At 43.9% G+C, this 23939-nt stretch overlaps 1 protein-coding gene across 3 annotated transcripts in view; it reads right to left on the bottom strand.

Annotated features, from left to right (window-relative positions):
• sema3fb (sema domain, immunoglobulin domain (Ig), short basic domain, secreted, (semaphorin) 3Fb) overlaps positions 1-23939 on the bottom strand; it is a 257392-nt gene that overhangs the window by 228782 nt on the left and 4671 nt on the right. The gene's annotated exons all lie outside the window — the stretch shown is intronic.

The raw sequence follows: 23939 nt of genomic DNA, 5'->3' as shown, positions 1-23939 counted from the left end.
CAAAACATATTGCTTTGTTCAAGTCCTAAGATTCCCTGGCATCTATTACAGATATCCCCCGCTTTTTGAACGTTTGCTTTACGCAATTTTTTAATGAAAGACCTCCATTAGGACCTGTTTTCGCGAATCCGAATGAAGATTTTGTTTACGTGAAACAGCGATACATTTTTCAATATAAATCATGCACCTTCACTTTGCGCCATTTTCCGCTTACGAAAGGATTCCTGGGAATGCTCTACTTTCGGATAGCGGGGACTACCTGTACATAGAATAATGACTCATTTCATACATTAATTCAATGTCAATCCCAGAACAGCACCCCCTGTTGTATCAATCTGACATTTCCACTTTAAACATAGTCCATTATGATGGGATTTCTGGTTTGGGATGCTAATTTACTGCTAACGCAGGCTGATTTGAGGGCTTGTTTGAGAGTACCTCCAAATGGATTTCACTTAGGATTCTTAACACTAGCCAAGAGAGGAAACTATCAATAATTGGCTGGATAAGTTCCCAAGTTGATCGTCGACAGGTGAGATGGCGGAAGTCAGGAGGTTGGGTAATGTGGTGGCATTATTTAAGAAAGGCAGTAAGAAAAAGCCAGGGAGATAAAGACTGGCGAACCTGACATCAATGGTAAGTAAGCTATTTGGAGGGCATTCTGAGGGGCAGGATTTACATGCATTTGGAAAGGTAAGGACTGATTAGGGATAGTCAACATGGCTTTGTCCGTGGGAAATCATGTCTTACTAATTTGATTGAGTTTTTTGAAGAGGTTACAGAGAGGATTGATGAAGGCAGAGCAGTAGACGTTGTCTATATGGACTTCAGCAAAGATTTCAACAAGGTTGTGCACGGTAAACTGGCTAGTAAGATTAGATCACGTGGGGTCCACGGGGGCTAGCCAACTGGATACAAAATTGTCTGAAAGGTAGGAGACAGAGAGTAGTGGTAGAGGGTTGTTTTTCAGACTGGAGGCCTGTGACCACTGGTGTGCCACAAGGATTGATGCTGGGTCCACTTCTTTTCGTCATTTATATAAATGATTTGGATGTGATATATGAGGCATGGTTAGTAAATTTGCAGATGATAACAAAATGGGTGGTGTAATAGACAGTGAAGAAGATTAACTCGCAGTACAACAGGACTCTAATCAGATGGGCCAATGGGCTAAGGATTGGCAGATGGGGTTTAATTTGTATATATTATGAGGTATTGAATTTTGGTTAAAAAAAAGTGGTAGGGCTAATGCAGTTAATTGTAGGGCCCTGGGCCGTGTTGCTGAACAAAGAGACCTATGGAGTCAGGGAACATAGGAATAGGAGTGGGCCATTCAGCCCCTCGAGCTTGTTCCACCATAAACCAACTCAAGCACAAGCAGTGGACATAATAATTGAGGATGATGCAGCAAATAGGAAACACAGAAGGGCAAAGAGGAGGTCAGCGGGTAGAGAACAGATTGGCACCAGCTGGAACGAAGCGATCGGTCTCAAAGAGTTTCAAAAGGAAACTGGTTTTGACCCACATGGGGGCAAGGTTATTGGAAACATACCAAAATAATAGTGGGTTTAGATGGGCTAGATGAACTGAAAGGCTGCTGCCTTAAACTGTCCCTCTGCCAGCGTGCAGCATATTAGGCTCCATGTCTATAAAAGACATGTCTTGACTTCATTCATGATGATGTTAAAACCCAGCTCACATGAAGGTGCGAAAATTATTGCAGACAAGGGGTCAAATTTGGGAAAATGTGGCAAATTAAAGAACAGAGATGAGACTGGAGTGTAATGATAGGAAGGTGCAGAGACTAAAAATCTAATACATAAGATGAAAATTACACAAATAATAAAAGGGAAAACTAAAGGTTTTATATTGAATGTATGTCGCTTTGGAATTAAACAGAGGAACTGATAGTGCAAATAGAACTCTATAAGTAACATTCATACCCCACAAATGCCAGGCAATGACTGTCTCCAATAAGAAACTATCTAACCAAGCCATCATTGAATCCCCCACTATCAACATCTTGGGGGGTACCATTGATTAGAAACTAAGCTGCACTAGCCATATAAACACAGTGGCTACAACAGCAGGCCAGAGGCTAGGGATATCGCAGCGATTAACTCACCTCCTTTCTCCCAAAAGCCTGTAGGAGAAAGTGAGGACTGCAAATGCTGGAGATCAGAGTCAAGAGTGTGCTACTGGAAAAGCGCAGAAGGTCAGGCAGCATCCGAGGTGCAGGAGAATTGATGTTTCCGCCAAGAATTAGGATTTCCTGATGAAGGGCTTATGTCCGAAATGCCGATTCTCCTGCTCTTGCATGCTGCCTGAACTGCTACGCTTTTCCAGCAGCACAGTCTGGACTCCCGGAGCCTGTCCACTATCGATAAGGCACAAGCCAGGAATGTGATGGAGTATTTCCCAATTGCTTGCATGAGTGCAGCTCTAACCACACTCAGGACACCATTCAGAACAAAACCCACTTGGGTTGGCACCACATATGCAAACATTCTCTCCCTCCATCACTGATACTCAGTATCAGCAGTTTGTACTATCTACAAGATACACTGCAAAGATTCAAAGTTCCTCAAACAGTACCTTCCAAACCCACAGCCACTTCCATCTAGAAGGACAAGAGCAGCAGATAGATGGGAACATCATCATCATCTGAAAGTTCCTCTCCAAGTCCCACAACATCCTGACATGAAAATATATTGCCATTCCTTCACTGTCACTGGGTCAAAATCCTGGAATTCCCTCGATTAGGGCATTGTGGGTCTATCTACAGCACACTGACTACAACGGATCAAGAAGGCAGCTCACCCCACCTTCTCAAAATCATCTAGGGATGAGCAACAAATGCTGGCCCAGCCAGTGATGCCCACATACAATGTGTAAATGAGAAAAATACAATCTGATAGCCATTATAGAGACATGGCTTCAGGATGACGTAGATTGGAGCCTGAATACCCCAAGAGTACAAGACATTTTGGAATGATGAAAAGTAGGAAAAGCTGAAAGTGTGGCTCTGTTGATTAATGATAACATTCGCATAATGTACAGATATGATCTAAGTTCAGGAAATCAGGGTGTAGAAGTAACTTAGGTCAAGGTCAAAATTGACAAAAGCAAGGGGTCCCTTGTGAGGATGATGTAAAGCACCAAATAGTAACCACTTGACCGGGTAGAGTATAAAGTTAGAAATAATTAGACACTGTTCAAAAGGGATACAGAGTATCTTGGGAGGATTTTAATCAACAGATAGACTGGAAAATCAGGTGGGCAATGATAGCCCAGTTGAGGAGATCATAAATTGGTTCAGCTGTACATTGGTGAGATCATATCTAGAGTACTGTTTCTGATACTTAAGAAAGGATGTAAATGTATTGGAAGTAGTTTAGAGATTTACTGGGGTAATGCTTGGCATGGAAAGGTTTGCACTGGAAAGCATTTTGTCTCTTCATCCCCGAGGCTCCCAGCCTCATTCCTGATGAAGGGCTTTTGCCCGAAACATTGATTTTCCTGCTCCTGGGATGCTGCCTGACCTCTGTACTTTTCCAGCATCTACAGTCCTCAGTTTTGCATCCATGGAAAGGTTTGCAGTCTCAGGAAAGGTTGAATGGGCCAGTATTGTATCCACTGGAGAGCTTAGAAAAGTGAGAAGTGACTTGATTGAAACATATACGATCCCGTGAGGTTCTGTCTGACAGGGTGCATGTGGAAAGAATGATTCCTCTTGTGGAAGGTTCTAGAACTAGCGGTCACTGTTTAAAAATACGAGGTTACATCTTAAGATTTTAATAAGGAGAATATTTTTTTCTTACAGAGGCAATATCTCTGGAACATTTTAATGCAGAGATAGATAAGTTCCTGGTTTAAAATAAAAATGGGGACATAAGGTTACTGGGGTAACTAAGGACATTGCAGACTAACTGGATCAGCCATGGTCTTATTGAATGGTGGAGAAAGCTCTGAAAGGTTGAGTGGCCTACATCTGATCCTAAAGCATATGTTTCTATGCATCAGACTCAACAGCATTTTCATTTTCCCTTTCCTTCAAGGCCTATCCTAACAAGGTAATGTTGGCCGAACTGAACTTTCCCTCAAGCGAATGTATTGGCTTCCTCCATGTTATCTCATTAATTACTCCAACAGCTGTTCCAGGTATTCGAGGTGCTGCAATGCAGTCAATTTGTGCTCAGCGCTCGACACTGAATCTGTTTGGCTGCACGACTCACAGTTCGAGTGTAAGCAAGAATTTTCTGTCACTTAATTTTTCGCACCCTTTCAATCTTGAATGGGAGACTGTGTGTACTGTATGGTTAGTACGCAAGGCTGTAACATGATCGGTTATTGAAATAATACATGTTGCAACCTATTTCACACACAATGACTGGCTGGCAGCGGGGAAGAACGAAGATTCAGTGAAATGGAATGTGTTGTGGATATTACTCAGTGATAGGGGCTTGAGGAATTGAACAGATTTGATTCCTATACGCCCTGGAAAATAATGCCAGAAAATGAAACCCAGTGTAAGTGGTAGAAATAGTCATCCAATCACTCCCATCTGTTCAGTTGCTTCTGATTTTTCTGAGTCTGTGTTCTGGAAGAAATATTCATTCATTTAGAGCTCCTTGAGTTTTCTTTTATGTTTAACATTGCTGTCACCAGCCAGGCCAGTATTTGTTGCCCATCCAGAACTACTCTTGAACTGAATGGCTTGAAAATAACTCCACAGCATCCCAGCACCAAGTCACCCTTTATTTACTCGTGCGTAGTACTTGATACTAGTCCGGCTCTCAGAGTGAGCAGAACCTCTGACACTCCTGTTTATACCTGTCAGCCAGGGATCCCTGATTGGACCAGATTAACAGCCCAATCAGAGATCTCATATTCTATGAGCCCCACCTGGCTGACCTCATTACAATCACCACAGATTGGTTGGATTCTATCTTGTTGGAGAGATACCTTGCATCTATATGGTACAAATGTTACTTGTCAAGCCTGGATATCGTCCAGGTCTTGCTGCATTTGGACATGGCTGCATCAGTATCTATGAAGTCACAAACAGTGCTGAACATTGAATAGAATAGAATTCACACAGTGTGGAAACAGACCATTTGGCCTAATAAGTCTACACCGACTCTCTGAAGAGCATCCTACCCATGTCCCATCCTGCATTCCCAATGGCTAATCCATCTAACCTACTCATCTCTGAACACTATGGGGAATCTAGCATGGCCAGTCCACCTAACCTGCACATCTTTGGACTGTGGGAGGAAACTGGAGCACCCAGAGGACACAGGGAGAATGTGCAAACTGCACGTAGACAGTCACCCGAGGGTGGAATTGAACTCAGGTACCTGGCGCTCTGAGGCAGCAGTCCTAACTGAGCCACTGTGCTGCCCTCAATAGGTCCAGAATACTGCCTCACCCATCCCTCACATCCATAACATTTCAGACAGGTTGGTGCAGGTGGGTGGCTATGGGATAGCCTATGTTGGAGTGACATATAGTGATTAGCACTGCTGCCTCACAGTGCCAGGAACCTGGGCTTGATCCTACCCTCAGGTGATTGTCAGTGTGGAGTTTGCACATTCTCCCTGTGTTTGTGTGGGTTTGCTTCAGTTTCCTCCCACACTTTAAGGATGCGCAGGTTAGGTGGACTGACTGTGCTAAATTGGCCAATATTGTGTAGGCAAGGTGGATTAGCCATGGTAAATAAAGGGCCACAGGGATAGGGGTAGATGCTCAATGGAGAGTCGGTGCAGACATGATGGGCTGAATAGCCTCTTCTTGCACTGTAGGGATTCTCTGATAGCCATTTACTGGATTGAACATACTCCTGCATGCCTGGGTGCCATTACTACTTTATCAATAAATTGGATTTTTGAACTTTGAACTCGTCACCAGAGTATGAGTCCTAACTCTTGCATTACTAATTGCATAATGTCACTACTCCGCTCCACTCCCGGCAGTGTGAGTGTACCTGCATGTATGAGGATGTGCCTGTGAATGCAGACAGCAATAACTTACTGATTCTAGTTTGCTTTAGGCATGATTAAAAGTTTTGTGAGTTCAAGGAATAATGAGAAGTGCCTGGCTATAAGCTTTGCCTGCCTATTGTGTTCCCATTCAGTTAACACGCTCACTTGTTGATTTTTCTGTTCTATTTCAGATGTAAATTTTAGTGTATGACCACACCACATGACTATTGACATCAAAAATGCTATTAATCAGGAGTGGAGCAATGGAGGAAAGATCCCAGTGGATAAAGTGGAGTTAGGCTATTTGGAGAATTTTTATTTCTGCTGCAAATTAATTTTGCAAAAGTAATTGGAGGGCAGAAAAAAAAAGCTCATTAATGCTTAATCATTCACGCTTAACTGTGTTGTAAACTTGAAAAGTTTCAGAAAAGATTTACAAGGATGTTGCCAGGGTTGGAGGATTTGAACGACAGGGAGAGGCTGAACAGGCTGGGGCTGTTTTTCCCTGGAGTGGTCAGTGGCTGAGGGGTGACCTTATCGAGGTTTATAAAATCATGAGGGACCGTGGATAAGATAAATAGACATGGTCTTTTTCCTGGTGGAGGGGAGTCCAAAACTAGAGGGCATAGGTTTAAGGGGAGAGGGGAAAGATTTAAAAGGGACCTAAGAGGCAATTGTTTCATGCAGAGGGTGATGCATGTATGGAATGAGAAGCCAGGAGAAGTGGTGGAGGCATTTAAAAGGCATCTGGATGGGTACATGTATAGGAAGGGTTAGGTGGATTGACTGTGCTAAATTACAACATTTAAAAGGCATCTGGATGAATACATGTATGGGAAGGGTTTAGAGGGATATGGGCCAAGTGCTGGCAAATGAGACTAGATTAATTGTGGATATATGGTTTGCATGGATGAGTTAGACCAAAGGGTCTGTTTACATGCTGTACACCTCTATGACTGTACCAATGTTTATATGGACAACATACAGTTCAAGTTGCTGTACATTATTGTAAATCCACTGTCAGGATAGGTTCCCTGAGAGAAATGAGCCCTCTCATGCCAACATCCCCAGTATTGAGCCACTGGATGCAGTAAATGAGCTGATCACAAATCTCGACTCCGAGCTTCATCATGGTGAGCAGTTAATGTTTTGAGGACATCCTCAAAGCTTCTCTGGAGAGAAAAAGTGAAATATCCTCACTGGCTTGTGGAATCCCTTGCCCAAGAACACCCAAACTAGAGAAGAAGCGAATCCAAAGGTGCCAGGTTATTTTAAGCATCTCCAGATGAGGGTCCGATGCAGACAGTGGAAGATGTGTGAAAACGCGAGCGTCCCACCCACCCACCCACCTCACCCATCTTTAAGAGGGTGTGAAGTTCCAGCCTTGCGCTGTTTAGTCACCTTAAGACACCGGCGAACCCTGAGTCCAAGAAAGTCATTCTCGATTCCAAGGGGCTGCCAAGGAAGAAGAAGAGAATGCGTAATCAAGTTTCGAAGAGCAAACCCCTCCCTCCCCCCCTCGGATGAGTGTTCGGAGGGGGTTGACCAGAATTATCCCAGTGATGAAGGACCTCTCCCATGGAGGTTGAGAATTATTTGAAACACAGCAGGTCACGGATCTGGGAGGCAAAGCATGAAGAGGCAGTGAGAGATTAAATCGTTAACTTAACAATCATTAACCAGGGAAGCAGACTTGTCCTTGAAATGGGGAGACAAATTTCCCAGAAGACAATCAGGATTGTGGGACTAATTAGAAATTAGATGGGCCAAATAGTCTTTTTCTGTGCCATTTGATTTTGCTGCATTGGGTGAATGTGGCATCGTGTGGAGATCACACTCTCGTGCGGAGAGTGTGTGCAACACTCTCTCACTAACACTCAATTCCACCTCAATTAACATCTTAATTTCATGCATTGCTTCCTAGAGAATAGATTCCTCGTTGCTGGCAAGTACAACTATTACTTCACAAAGGAGTGACTCTGAAAAATGTGTGTGTGTGAGTGCGGGCATTTGTGTAAGTGTGTATATGTGTGCAAGTGTGTGTCAGTGTGTGTATATATATGTGTGTGTGAGTATGTGTGCGTGCATGTGAAGGTGTGTGTGAGAATGTCTATGTGTGAGAGTCTATGTGTTACTGTGACTTTACATGTGAGTGTGTGTAAATGTGTAATTGTGTGTGTGAATCTGTGTGCGTGAGTGTCTATGTGTGTGTGTTTGTGTGAGTCTGTTTGTGTGTGTGAGAATGTGTGAGTGACTGCGTGTGACTGATTTTATGTGTGAGCTTATCAGTGTGTGATACTGAGAGAGTGTGTATGTGCACATGCACGTGTGAGAATGTGTGTGAGTATGCCGGTGTGTGAGTGTAAATGTTAACATGTGTGTGTGATTTCATGTGAGTGTATGAATGAGTGTGAGTGTGAGTATTAGAATGTGTGTGTGTAAATGAGTGTGTATGTGACTGTGTGAATGAGTGAGTGAGCGTGACTGGGATTTTATGTATTAGAATGTGTGAGAGTGTGTGTGCGCGCGTGCTTGTGTGTGTGTAAGTGTGTGCACATGTATGTTGTCTTGTAAGTAACTTTGAAAATAACTACTTTGTGACATTATTCTGCAGTTTCTCTGCAGTTGGGGTGATACAGAAATTAGTTATTTCTGATTTAAAAGCATCCATTGTGAACAACAACCTGCATTTACATAGTACCTCTGACATAATAAAGCTCCCAAGCAGATCCACACAGGAATGTTCACAATGTTTGATGCCAAACCACATAGGAGATCCCCAAATGATTAGGTGGGTTTTACTGAACGATTTAAAGAGGATGGAAACTTGTTGAAGGAATGAGGAGAGGATTCGAGATCTTCAGGCCTCCCAAGGCACACTGAAGGAAATCAGAGATGCCCCAGAAGCCAGAATGAGAGGAGCGCAGAGATCGGTGAGAGTTGTAAGGTTGGATGAAATTCAATGGGCCATGAAGGCATTTGAGGTATAGTGTCAGGTGGACAAAGTAGGTGAGCAACTGCAGGGTGACGTCCAAGACTAGCCATGGGTTAGCATGTGTGTTACTGAATTGTGGATGAGATGAAGTTTGTGGAGGAAGGCAGCTGGTGGGCCAGTCAGAATAGCATTGGGAGAAAGAAAGATATGAAGATGTCTTTCAGCTGCAAGTGAGTGACACAAGGATGGAAACAAGATGAATACCAGATGAATTACTGAACACTCACGACTAGTATCACAGAGTAATTGAAGGAAACAAATAGAAACATTCAGATGTATACACAGCTAGGATTGTTCCAAATTAAAATGTGATACCCTTTCCAGACACATTCAAAAAGAAAGACTTGCACTTCATGATCAGAGAATCTTCCAAAAAGATCTTTTTACCCTCAATGAAATACTTTTTGGAAGTGTTTGTAGTGTCGAGGGGGCAGGCGCTATCTCAAGTACAGCAAACTCTCCACCAAAAAAAAACGATGTGGTAATAATCAGGTTTATGTGAAATTGATTGAGGGATAAATATTGGCCAAGGCACCACAGGTAACTCACTACTCTTCTTTAAGGTAGTGCTATGGGATTTTTTTGTATGCACCTGAGCAAACAATGGGACATCAGCTTACCATCCCACCCAAAAGCCAAATCCGACAGTGCCATCCTCCCTCACTGCTGCAGAGTGCCTCAGCCTGGATTATTGTGCTAAAGCACCAGAGTGGGATTTGAACTCAGAAGGTTAACGGAGACACAGATGACAGATTACTATACCCTCTGCTGGATCCCTTATGTGCCTGGGACATTTCTAAATCAGAGCTACCTAAAAGACACCAAAAACGTATAGCATCGGGTAGACACAGGATCTGGGACTTTTTTCTATAACTGGAGAAGATTGGAATATGCAGTGCTCTGAGTGCAATATTTAAATAAATGAAGAGAATCAATTCTACTGTCTTGAGTGGGTTTGTGTGTTAGACAGGGATCAAAGGCAGAAAAAAACATTAATATAAAAATACAAACCTAGATTTAGTTTAGATACCAGCAAGCTTTTATTGTCACATTAACTTGTGGAATCCATAACTAAAAACCTACAGTAAACTTACAAGCTTTAGGTCAGGATATTGGACAATTACTCGATTGTAAATGAAAATACAACTTATAGTAGAGAGCTGAAGGTTGGCTGCTTTTATTGCCATATATTATTGTTGCCTTTCAGAACCTGCTTAAGGGCAGAGTGAGATTTGCCAAGACTTTTCCTGAGTTGACCCTTTTTCTTCCTGCACAACGTTGTTGCCTACCACCCATTTCAGAATTCCCTTTCTGAGTCCTGCTACGTTCTGGGAATATGCAGGAATGTAGAATTGAAGTTAAAATCAGGTCAGCCATGAGCTTATTGAATGTCAGAGTGGACTCAAAGAGCTGAGTGGCCTATTGCTGTTCCTTGAACAATCCTCCTTAAAAAGCTCCTTAAAATTCGACATCCTTCTCTCACTCCTCACTGCAGCTTCTCCCAACTCCTCCTTGCTCTCTACTCCTCTACCCACCCCCCCACCCCACCCACTGTGAAATTCAATGGGAAGTTTCATTGACTTTAAAGTTTTATATTTGATTTGTGTGCACCAGTAGATGCACCAACAACCAATTTAACATAATCAGGCATGGCTTCTAATGTGGTTCACTCATGCTCATTCGTTTAAGTGACATATGTAGGGGCTGTTCTCCACAAACAGAAGGAGCGTATACAAGCCTTCACAACCTTTTTGTATTGCCCCGGAACCTGGGAAGTTAATGCTTCCTCACTCCTCTCGCTACGGCAATACCTCAGCCAATCAGAGTTGACTCGCTGACCAATCAGCACCCTTTCCCCCTGTAGTAAAAGCTGTCACGATTGAGTGAAATTTGCCATTCTTGCATTGTCCTGATGAGGGCAGGTTGAAAAATTCTTCCAACAACACCTCCCTTTTCTTCAGCAATACATTTCTTCTGCTATTGGAAGGTCCGATCCCAGGAATATTGTTCACTCTTTATCGGAAAACTTGCCTCAGTAACTATGCAGGAGGAGAAAGTGAGGACTGCAGATGCTGGAGATCAGAGTCGAGAGTGTGGTGCTGGAAAAGCACAGCAGGTCAGGCAGCATCCTGATGATTTCCTGATGAAGGGCTTATGCCCGAAACATTGATTCTCCTGCTTCTCGGAAGCTGCCTGACCTGCTGTGCTTTTCCAGCACCACACTCTGGTAACTATGCAGTGAAACTTTAAAGACTGGGACCTAACTGTTTTAATTCAGCCAGTCTTTACTTAGAGGCTTTAGTTTTGGCATGATACTCCTTTAAGAGCAGTAAAATGAGGTAAGCATTCTTTTCCCCTGGGGATTGAGAGCATAGTTAACGAGTTTGCAGGATTTATACCATACATCTTAATTCCTAACAAGATGAAAAGTGTGAGACAAAACCAAATTAGCAGCTGAGGTGTAAACAAGGTATTATCAACGTACCAAGCAATCCCTAAAACAAGCGGCTCTTGAAAGTCATTGACTCTTGATCTGAGTGACTTAGCCCAGCAGCTTGTAAAACTCAATGGTTCTCAACCCTCAGCAGATAAACCCAGCAGGAATGAACTCTAACAGCTTCTGAACCTCCAGCAGCTAACTCAGTAGCGACTGAATTCCAGCAGATAGCCTTTCATTTTCGAAATCCCAGCAAATGAATCCTGCAGCTCCTGAACCCAAATAAATAATTTAAATTACATACTCTGACCACTGTCCAGCACAGCACCTTTTGAATTCCAGCAGGAGAAAACACTGAACTAAAACGTGAAAATGGTCTAAATACTCAGGGGATCGGGCAGAACCTGTGGAGAGAGATGCAGGGTCAATGTTTTACATCGATGAACTTTCTTTGGAATGGGAAAAAGTGAGAGATGTAACAAATTGTGAGCAAAAGAATGGTTGAGAGAAGGATTAAAGGTAAGTCTGAGATAATGTAAAAGAAGGAGAGATTGTGTGAAGTTAAAAAGCACACAACACCAGGTTATAGTCCAACAGGTTTAATTGGAAGCACGCCAGCTTTATGAGCGACGCTCCTTCATCAGGTGATGAAGGAGTGTCGCTCCGAAAGCTAGTGTGCTTCCAATTAAACCTGTTGGACTATAACCTGATGTTGTGTGATTTTTAACTTTGTACACCCCAATCCAACACCGGCATCTCCAAATCAAGATTGAGTGAAGGAAGAGTTAGTTTTCCAGATCACAATGGAATGGAAAGAGAATAAGAAAAATACAAAGAAACAAAGTATGTGTCAAGAGTGATGTGAGCTTTGCCTCCAGCAGGTTATTTACATCAGACGCAGTGATGTTTATATTAATTCCTCTAACATAAGGACTAGATGAGGGTAACATGGTATTGAAGAATCCAACAGAATGTGTATTATAGCTCACTGTTATATGCAAATGTAAGATTTACGGACACACAAGTACCACACAACACCAGGTTATAGTCCAACAGGTTTACTTGGAAACACTCGCTTTCAGAGCACTGCACCTTCATCATGTGGTTGATGAAGGAGCAGCGTTCTGAAAGCTCGTGCTTCCAAATAAAACCTGTTGGACTATAACCTGGTGTTGTGTGATTTTTAACTTTGTACAACCCAGTCCAACACCGGCACCTACAAATCAGGTTAGAATTAAGCTGTTCAGCTATAACATACTTCCATCAATGTGTCATGTTTAAAATACCTTGAGTTAAGATGGAGACTGTGACCTTTAAACCATGCTATGATACAGCGATGATATCAGGAGCATGTCTCTTAAAGATATACTGACATACTGACCGTAAGGCTATCACAACATAGAGCAGGTGTGCTGCTGTCTGAGAGCGAAAACAGGAGGAAAAGAAAAAAACTGAAACATGCAAAGAAAATGGGATTACAACCTGAAATCGTTACACTCACTGTTGAGCCTAGCCGGAGGCTGGAAAGTGCTTTAATGTAAAATTAGGAGCAGGCTGAGGGCAGCATGCGAAGAGGTGGAAAATTAAAATGACCAAAAAAGCCCAAGAACATCAGGAATGATTGGATATGTTGTGCAAAGTGTCCACGTAATCTGCATTTAGGCTTGCCATCACAGTGTGAGCAGCGAATACCATGAGATCATAAGATGTATGGGTGGAAAAGACCATTCGGCCCATCAATTCAGCGCCACAGTCTCGACACCTTGCCCTAGACTGTCTCCACATCAATTCCATTAAACCTTCTGTTTTAGTCCTTACAAATTCCAATAGGTACATTAGGCAGCACGATGGCTCAGTGGTTAGCACTGCTGCCTCACAGCGCCAGGGATCTGGGTTTGATTCCAGCCTCGGCGATTGTCTGTGTGGAGTCTACACATTCCTCCAGGTGCTCCAGTTCCCTCCCACGTAGAAATATAGACTAATAGGGTAGGGGAACTGGTCTGGGTGGGATACGCTTTGGAGGGTTGGTGTGAACTTGTGGGGCCGAATGACCTGTTTCCACACTCTAGGGATTCTGTGATTAAGTACAAGTGCAACCTAAGAAAATCCCGATTCCTGGGATTAATCCAGTCAACCTTATCTGAGCTGCTTCCAGTTTCAGCATATCTAAAACTGTTCACATTTATCCAGTTGTGGTCTAATGGGCACCCTGTGTACCTTAGCAAGACCTCCCTATTTTAAACTACATTCCTTTTGAAATAAAGGCAACGAATCCATGTGCCTTCCTTATTCCCTGTTAACCTTGAATGCTACCTCTTTGTGATTCATGCATGATAACCCCAAATCCCTTTGTACTTTTTTTTCTATTAAAATAATAGACGGCTCTTCTATTCTTCCTGCCAAATTGCATAACCTCAAATTATATCTCATCTGCCAAGTTAAGAAAATATATATGAATCACTGCTTCACCTGGAAGGAGTGGTTGGAGCATTGTGCAATGGTGGCTCAGCGATTAGCACTGCTACCTCACAGCACGAGGGACCTGGGTTTGATTCCACCCTTGGGCGACTGTCTGTGTGGAACTTGCTAAATCCACCTGTACCTGTGTGGGTTTCCTCCCACAGTCCAAAGATGTGCAACAACAGAAATTGCTGGAAAAGCTTAGTGGGTCTAGCAGCATCCGTGAGAGAAATCAGTGTTAATGTTTCAGGTCAAGTGACCCTTCCTCAGCTCTGAAGTGTTTCAGCAATTTCTGTTTTTGTTTCTGATTTACAGTATATGCTGTTTTTTTTTGGTGTTTCCAAAGAGGTGCAGGTTAGATGGATTCACCATGCTAAAATTTCCCATAGTGTCCAGGCTAGGGGGATTAGCCATTGGAAATTCGGAGTTACCGTAGGGGAGTGGATCTAAGTCGGATGCTCTTCGGAGTGTTGGTGTGGACTTGATGGGCTGAATGGCCTGCTTTCACACTGCAAGAATTCTATAAAGAGAGGAGCTAAAAGGGGAGACATTACATTTTCTGAACCCCAACATATGAGCTCAGTAGTCACTAAATTCTAACAGACAAAACAGGCTAAATCAGACAATTCACAAACAGGCCATTCAATCCATCACGTCTGCACTGGCTAACATCCCAACAGTGGCTGAACCCCAGCAGTTAAACCCAGCATCTCCTGCATCCAAAATGCTAATGCCATCTGAATCCAGAATCTAAAAGGACAACTGGCAAGCAACCCAGTTACTGAATTAGACGCGTGGTGCTTTCAGACACTCTGGAGTTTTTTATTCCCTCCTCCGCACTCTGCTTTCACAGGTGAAGCAAGAGTGTAAATTACTTTGAATAAAAATATCACTGAGACCCGGATTGTGGAAGTATTTCAGAATCAGACACCACGCGACATGTCTGTGCTCAACTCAGGAGCTTTTCAACTGGGATTGTATTTCAGCAACATCACTGGTTTACCAGTTACAGAGGACCCCTTTGCAAACACGCTCAAATGGGTTCAATGTCATCTCGAGCATGCTTTGTAAGTGTATCCAATTAAAAGTTGTTTATGCAGCGGTGCTAGTTTAGAAGGAACTCCCCCCCCCCCCCGCCCCCGATTGCGAGCTACACTCCTGTCCTCTCTGCCCTCCTCACATACCAAACAAGGTATATTTTTAATCTTCTGTGTCATTTTGTCGCAGTTTCCTCTTTCCTAACTGAAAGTCTCAGGACTGGGCTGTAGAAGGAAGGATCTGCATCCTTTCACGGAATGAATGATACAGTCAGGAAATGCAGGTTAGTCATTGTGACAGAGAAAAAAGAAATCACTTTGCAACAAGCTTCCTCTTACTCACAGTTTGAACTAGTTGCCAGCTCTTTGCTGTTTCCAGTTCAAAGGGCCATGCTTAAGACACCAGTCATGAGGTGCCAATGAATCCTGATTGTCAGTACAGCCAGAAATAGCCAACTTCCAAAGCACTCGCTGTGGATTCAACCATTTTGCAATATTATTCCCTTCACTGCTGACCTCCGCTCTCGCCATCCAACTGGCCCCTAGTAAGTAGAGCAAATTCATAGAGTCCCTACAGAGCGGAAGCAGGCCATTTGGCTCATCAAGTTCATACTGACCCTCTGATGACCATCCTGCCCACATCCACCCCCTAATGCTGTAACCTTGCATTTCCCATGGCCAACCCACCTAACCTGGAGGTCTTCGGAAGGAAACCAGAGCACCCAGAAGAAGATTAGATTAGTTTAGATTAGATTCCCTACAGTGTGGAAACAGGCCAACAAGTCCACACCGACCCTCCAAAGACTAACCCACCTAGATCCATTTCCCTTTGACTAATGCACCTAACACTATGGGCAATTTAGCAAGGCAAATTTACCTGACCTGCACATCTTTGCACTGTGGAAGGAAATGGGAGCACCCGGAGGAAACCCGCGCAGGCACGGGAGAATGTGCGAACTCCACACAGAGTCACCTGAGGATGGAATTGATCCTAGTCCCTAGCGTTGTGAGGCAGTAGTGCTAACCACTGAGCCACCGTGCCACCCCAAATACCTGCCACCTCCCTGACTGACCAAGCTCCTGTTCATCCTGAAGACCCATCCTGAAGTGCATTCAGGTGCACTGTCCCCTTCCCTTTCATTCTGCCTCTTGTTCAGCAGTGGGCGACATTGCAACCATCCCTTGCAACCTCTAGCACCTGAAAACATTGGCACCAAGGCTCAGAGAGCATTGTTTTTGTCAATCCATAGAAGCTGCGAATTAGCTGATCTTTCTAATATAGTGTGTCCATGTACTTTGGTTTAATATTGGGATGTTCTTCATTGATGTCTAATTTTAATCTTTTGCATATCCCTGACTTCCTTTGTCAAACAGCAGCCACGCCTTCAGTTATAGAATTTTCTCCCTCAATCTCTCGGACTCTCTCTAGCTTTACAATGCTTTATTTATAACCCATTTCTTTGCTGGACCATACTCAGGATGTCTCTGCATGTGGTTCAGTGTCAAATGCTGTCTCATAACATTGTTATGAAGCACCTTGGCATGGTTTACTGCCTTAAAAGTGCTACATAAATGTACAACGTTGTTACTGACACTCACCAGATCTCCTGCTGGTATCATTGACCTGAAAATAAAGGAAAAACGACTGGGGTCCTGACGACTAAACCCACTGAATATTTTGAGAAGTGCAGTTTATTGTTTCTCTGCTCCATTTCTAAATGAAATAACACTTTCCAAAATGAAGCAGGGGAACTGCTCAGGTCAAAGTTCAAGCAGATGACTACCCTGAGAAGTACTTACAGCTACTAGACAGGTGAAAAAGGGGAGTAACTGCATATCCTGACACATTTATTAGCACAATACCTTTATGTCCCAATGTAATGTAACAATAACATACATTGTACGTATGAGTTTTAGTGCTGAAAAGATTCTGTGAGGTAAGAGAGACCACATTGCAGAGGAGGTTGAGAAGGTTGGCTTACGAGGAGAGATTGAGTAGACTGGGACTATACTCAATGGAATTTAAAAGAACGAGGGGGCGAATCTAATAGAAGCATATCAAATTATGAAGAGATTAGATAAGATAGAAGCCAAGAGGGTGTTTCCACTGCTGGGTGAAACTAGAACTCGGGGCATAGCCTCAAAATAAGGGGGAAGCAGGTTTCAAGACTGAGTTGAGGAGGAACTTCTTCACCCAAAGGCTTGTGAATCTGTAGAAATCCCTGCCCAGTGAAGTAGTTTATTAGATTCCCTACAGTGTGGAAACAGGTCCTTCGACCCAACCAGTCCACACCGACCCTTCAAAGAGTAACCCACCCAGACCCACTCCCCTCTGACTAATGCACCTAACACTACAGGCGATCTAGCATGGCCAATTCACCTGACTTGTGGGAGGAAACACACACGGACACGAGGAGAATGTGCAAACTCCACACAGACAGTCTCCCAAGGCTGGAATCAAACCTGGGACCCCGGCACTGTGAGGCAGCAGTGCTAACCACTGTGCCATCGTGCTGACCTTGAGGCTACCTTGTTGCATGTTTTAAGGCAAAGATAGACAAAAAAAAGTAAAAGAATTAAGGGTTATGGTGAGTGGGCGGGTAGGTGGAGCTGAGGCCATGAGAAAGATCAGCCATAATTTTACTGAATGGCAGAGCAGGCTCGAAGGGCCAGATGGCCTACTCCTGCTCCTGTTCCTATGCTCTTACAGAGCAATTCGAGGAAGGGGTAGGGCAGGTGAAAGACAGCAAGACTGAACGTGTAGTTTTTGAGGAGTTTTTTTTGAAGTTGGAGAGCAATGAAGCAACTAGCTTTGGGAGGCAGAGGATTCCAAAGGTAGAACAATGATATCCAGCAGAATTTCCCTCAATTGTCCAAAGGGAGCGGTTGCAATTTCTGGGAACTTAAATAAACAGACAAGTTAGAAGATGGCCATTCAGCCCTTTCAGTCTGTTCCATCATTCAACAAAATCACGGCAGAACTCCACATTCCTGCCCACTTTCTATCTTTTATGTTTTTTATATCCTTTGCCCACTGTAGTAGACAGGGTGAAGAGGGGAGGGGAGATGCATAACTAGGACTTTAATGGACAGGATAGTTATTAATGGTGCTTTCTCCTTGTTGAGCATTGAGAGGAGGATGGGTGGAGGGTGGGGGATAACTTTATATTTGTCCAGACAAGTTGAATGACATAGGCAGGCTTCCCATTGAGGAGAGACGGAAAATCCTTGGGTTAAAAATAGATGGGTTTGGATTGTCGTAGCAAATCCTGGTCTCATGTCACCAAACAGCCTGCCATGTTGAACACGACTATTCTTGGAGTGCACATCAGTCAAGGATTCAACTCTTTTTACAAGCTCAGTTTCAAACACTAACAACCTCCGGCTGACAGTTAACCCCTTCAGGCCCACATGGCAAAGCACCTTTTAATACATTTTTGTACTAGGCCACAAGAAGCGGCCTGAGACCAGCAGTATTCAGAGAATGCTGTCATAAGGATTTTAGAACTGAACTGGGTGAGCGGTACATACATCACTCCAAAGGAATGCACAGTATAACTAAAGCACGTTTATGGGCATAGTTTGGATCTGAATCAGAGGTTTACTCATTTAAAATCTCCCGTGTACCAGGCAGGCCAAAATTACAGCTAAGTGCATCAAGATGTGCTTTGCATTGGAGCCTTACTTGATCTCCCCCACCTTCGTCCTAGCTTTCTCGGATTTTAACATTCTACTTTGAAGAACAGGGGTTTCACAGGGGCTTGAAAACCCACTAGAGTCATAGGGCCATAGAGATGTACAGCATGGAAACAGACCCTTTGGTCCAACCCGTCCATGCCGACCAGATATCCCAACCCATTATATTCCTACCTGCCAGCACCCAGCCCATATCCCTCCAAACCCTTCCTATTCATATACCCATCCAAATGCCTCTTAAATGTTGCAATTGTACCAGCCTCCACCACATCCTCTGGCAGCTCATTCCATACACGTACCACCCTCTGCGTGAAAAAGTTGCCCCTTAGGTCTCTTTTATATCTTTCCCCTCTCACCCGAAACCTATGCACTCTATTTCTGGACTCCCTCACCCCTGGGAAAAGACTTTGTCTATTTATCCTATCCATGCCCCTCATAATTTTGTAAACCTCTATAAGGTCACCCCTCAGCCTCTGACGCTCCAGGAAAAACAGCCCCAGCCTGTTCAGCCTCTCCGTGTAGCTCAGATCCTCCAACCCTGGCAACATCCTTGTAAATCTTTTCTGAACACTTTCAATATTCACACTTAAGAAATTCCTCTCCATCTAAACCTTTAACACTATGGCAGTCCCAGTCGATGTTTGCAAAGTTAAAATCCCCTACCATAACTACCCTATTATTCTTACAGATAGCTGAGATGTCCTTACAAATTTGTTTCTCAATTTCCCTCTGACTACTGGGGTGTCTATAATACAATCCCAATAAGGTGATCATCCTTTGTTATTGCTCAGTTCCACCCAAATAACTTCCCTGGATGTATTTCCGGGAATATCCTCCCTCAGCACAGCTGTAATGCTATCCCTTATCAAAAATATCACTCGCCCTCCTCTCTTGCCTCCCTATCTATCCTTCCTGTAGCATTTGTATCCTGGAACATTAAGCTGCCAGTCCTGTCCATCCCTGAGCCATGTTTCTGTAATTGCTATGATATCCCAGTCCCATGTTCCTAACCATGCCCTGAGTTCATCTGCCTTCCCTGTTAGGCCCCTTGCATTGAAATAAATGCAGTTTAATTTATTAGTCCTACCTTGTCCCTGCCTGCCCTGACTGTTTGACTCACTTCTGTTCTCAGCTGTACCCATCTCAGATCGATCTCTTTCTTCACTATCTCCCTGGGTCCCCCCACCTTACTAGTTTAAATCCTCCCAAGCAGTTCTAGCAAATTTCCCTGCCAGTATATTAGTCCCCTTCCAATTTAGGTGCAATCCGTCCTTCTTGTACAGGTCACTTCTACCCCAAACTGTCTCAGTTGGGTATCTGCTCCCATTGGTGGCCAATTAATGGCAACTTAAGAGTCTTCTCTCATGGTGAGTGGGATTGCTAGCTGGCACCTGCCAGCCTTTCCCCAGTGAGATTCCAGACCTGCCCCCACCCACAATCTCTGAACACTCACTTTGTGATTGGCTGCTTTCCCGGCAGTGATCAACATTCCCAAAAGGCGTTGCTGGGACCAAAGTAAGTCACAGAGTCATAGAGATGTACAGCATGGAAACACACGCCGTCAGTCCAACTCATCCATGCCGATCAGCTATCCCAACCTAACCTAGACACAATTACCAGCACTTGGCCTATATCCCTCTAAACCCTTCCTATTCATATACCCATCCAGATGCCTTTTACTGTTGCAATTGTACCAGCCTCCACCACTTCCTCTGGCAGCTCATTCCATGCACGCACCACCCTCTGTGTGAAAATGTTGCCCCTTAGACCCCTTTTAAATCTTTCCCCTTTTTCCTTAATCCTATGCCCTCCAGCTTTGGACTCCCATACCCTGGGGAACATACTTTGGCTATTCACTTTATCTATGCCCCACCCCGGCCATTTGTTTGGATGGCTGCGCCTCGTGGTTGGGGTCAAAGGTCAGCCGCAAGCCACCATGGGTGAGGTCTCCCTGCCCCCAAGAGTCATGCCAAAGGTGGGAATCCTGCACACGCCTCCCCCCACCCCAGGGGAAGTTTACAGAGTATCGATATCCAGCTCATTCTCTTTCCTTAGCTCTGCTGAAACAACCAAACAAACAGGAGTAGTAACCTGTATCCATATCGCACGCTTCACTCAGTAAAACATCTCAGAGTACGTCATTGAACAAACCATTGCAAAAAGCCCTTTAAACAGATGTTAGAATATCAGCTTGGTCAAAGTGGTTGGCTTTAAGGACCACCTTGAGGGAGACCATGATGGCATTAATTAACGAGGGAATTCCAATGCTAAGGCAGTTGAAAGTCAATCACCCTTAGCGAGGTAAGTAAAATTATTTCTTTTTCTCATGCTATGTGTCTTCAATCCAAAACTAACAGTGATTCATAACAAAAGTATGATGCAAAAGGTCAGCAGCACCAAACTCATAGAATCCTTTTTTCAAGTTCATTCATGGGATGTAGGTAACTCCAGCTAAACCAGCCCTAAACTGGAATTTAAGAGTCAACCACATTTCTCTGGGTCTGGAGTCACAGGTAGGCCAGACCAGGTGAGGGTGACAGTTGCATTCACTAAAGGACATTAGGGAACCAGATGGAGCTTTCTAACAATCAATTCACAAGTCATTATTGGACACTTATTTCCAGAGTTTTTTTGTTGAATTCAAATTCCGCCATCACTCATGGTGGGATTTGAACCCGAGTCCACAAATTAGCAGTCCAGCAAAAATACCACTAGTCCATTGTCTCCCTTTCTGTCAGAACACTGAAGGTCATTCAATCTATTTGTCTCATACCAACTCTTGACAATGCTAACTAGTTAGCACCATTCCTTTGAGCTATCTCCTGCAGATTTTTACTTTTGAACGAGATAGGGGATGCTTTTGAATTTGCTGATCCCTTCCACAGCATCTCTCCAGTACTGCCTCACAAAGTGAATACAAGACATTGTAGCACGAACAGTCTGGAGGAGATTGGTCACCAGAAATTCATTAGGAGATAGTCGGATATGAATATTGCTGCTAAGGCAAATGTTTATTGTGTGTTTATTTTTGAGAAGTGGCTCCAACTCCTACTGAAGGAACACAGTGCTGTCTAAATTACCATCTGTCAAGAACCCAGGTCTCATGTGCCCATTCAGATGAACCTAAAGGATCCTATGGCACTAATCCTAAGTATGGAGTTTGCACTAGGACTGTAGACCTATATACTGATGCTTCAACTCTAACACCTGGAAATAAAATACAGAGGATCCACTCAACACAACACTGTGGAATCTTGCTGTACTCCATTTAGCTGTCTTGCTTCTACTGCTCCAACAATGGCCACACTTCATAGAATCCCGACAGTGTGGAAACATGCCATTCGGCCCATTGAGTCTGCACCAACCTTCCGAAGAGCATCCCACCCAGACTCACCCCAGCCCTGTATTTCCCTATACATTCCTGGACATTATGGGCAATTTAGCATGGCCAATCCACATAACCTGCACATCTTTGGACTAGGGGAGGAAACCAAAGCAGTTGGAAGAAGCCCACACAGGCAAAAGAAAATGTGCAAACTCCACACAGGCAGTCGCCTGAGGGTGAAATCAAACCCGGGTCCCTGGCTCTGTGATGCAGCAGCGCTAACCACTGAACCACTGTGGCCATTGCAGATGTCCCAAGGCTGTGAAAAATGCTAGAGAAATTCAGGACTATTTCACAGAAGAGTTGATGGAATCGTGGTGATGATGCCATTCCTGGGATTGTCAGGGAGTATGTGAGGCACTGGGAAGGTGTCTTATGCTGTTAGCTTTATTATGAGACCACTTAACCATCCAAGAAATTTTCAGCTACTCACAAAATGAAGAAAGTCACCGGCATCAAAATGAGGAAGGATGCTATTTCTTGTGACTGCTCCATGGACAGTCCACAATAGCATTGATTCCTCCAATAATCCAGAGAGAGAGAGAGAGAGAGAGACACTCCATGGTTTAATCATATCACTGTGTGTTTCACCAGGGAATCAGCAGGTGCTTCACGCTCACAGTGGGACATATTTTCCCTGCTCCACTTTAAAAGTAGAGTGCATTTCTTCTCTCCAAAACCACAGGTTTCCGACCACAGTGAAGCTGATGGGATGAACAGATGATACTCAGTAACTGATGACTCAGTGCAATAAAGGGAGAAGTCAGACCTCAGTCTGAGCCGTCACTTCCAGCTTCTCTTTGCTCCCATTTGCTTGTTCCCACTGAGATTACACAATCCCCGTTACTTCCACGGAACACTCTTGATCAGACAAACCTTTCCTGAGCAGTTAATCCCTGTCTCAGCCAGACTGGGAGCACAACTGGGAGTGGAGGTGTGTGGGGCCAGTGTATAGGCAGGGTAATGCAGATGGACATGCCCATGACTTGTACAGAGACCACAGTCACTGTGTTCCTTCAGGCATGGTCAAAAACACCTGCCAACACTTGAGCTCACTCAACCTGTTCCCTTTGTTCCTTGGGTGACCTGCTCAAAGACTGGGGGTGATTTCTCTTCCCCCCGATGAACCAGTGCCGAACGGATAGTTGTAACTGAGATTGCAAATCACCTTGTCTGGAATGTGACACTACAATTACCAGAAACCCATGAAATACATCGAACTGTTCAAATGTAATTAAACCCAAAGATGATGCAGTCCAGCAGCAAGTGTTTTCACCTCAAGGGCTTACAGTAATTGAGAAATTGGATCGACAAAAAAAGGCAACTTAATTAAGAGGGAGCAGTCGCTTAAAGCAGTTTGTTTTCAGAGCTATTGGCATGGGAATGGATTTTCAGACAAATAATCATTAAAAAAAACAAAATGCATTACGATCCAAACTGTTGCTACACTGATCTCGGCAGTAACTGAATGCTCAGATTTAATGAAGAAACAAGTTTGTCTCTAAAATGATAGTTTCTTCACAGGGTACCAGTTTGGGCTCTGTTCTCTCAAACCTCTCTCTTCAGGTCAAAATAAAAAGCAAAACAAAATCACCACAGAAGTCTGATGAATATCTCACACATTACAAACCTGGAATTTCCACCTACCTCCAGCAAGCAACCTTTCAGATACAGTAGACAGAGGCAGTACAGTAACGGTAGATAATGACTGGTTGTGGTGACCAGAATGAGACGCCAGAATTACAGCACTCTTGTCATGAAATATTCTGACACTAGCACCCCCAGGTTGAAAACACACACACACACACACACACACACACACACACACACACACACACACACACACACACTCCAGCTCTAGATGTGTAATGACGGCGTAATACTCCAACAGCACCATGTCGGTTCCCAAAGACACAACTTTTAAAGCACCTCCTCTAACCCATTC

Source organism: Chiloscyllium punctatum, chromosome 12, assembly GCF_047496795.1.
Source record: "Chiloscyllium punctatum isolate Juve2018m chromosome 12, sChiPun1.3, whole genome shotgun sequence".
Classification (NCBI taxonomy): Eukaryota; Metazoa; Chordata; class Chondrichthyes; order Orectolobiformes; family Hemiscylliidae; genus Chiloscyllium; species Chiloscyllium punctatum.
Note: the sequence above shows the minus strand (reverse complement) of the source record. Positions and strands in the feature narration are given on the sequence as shown.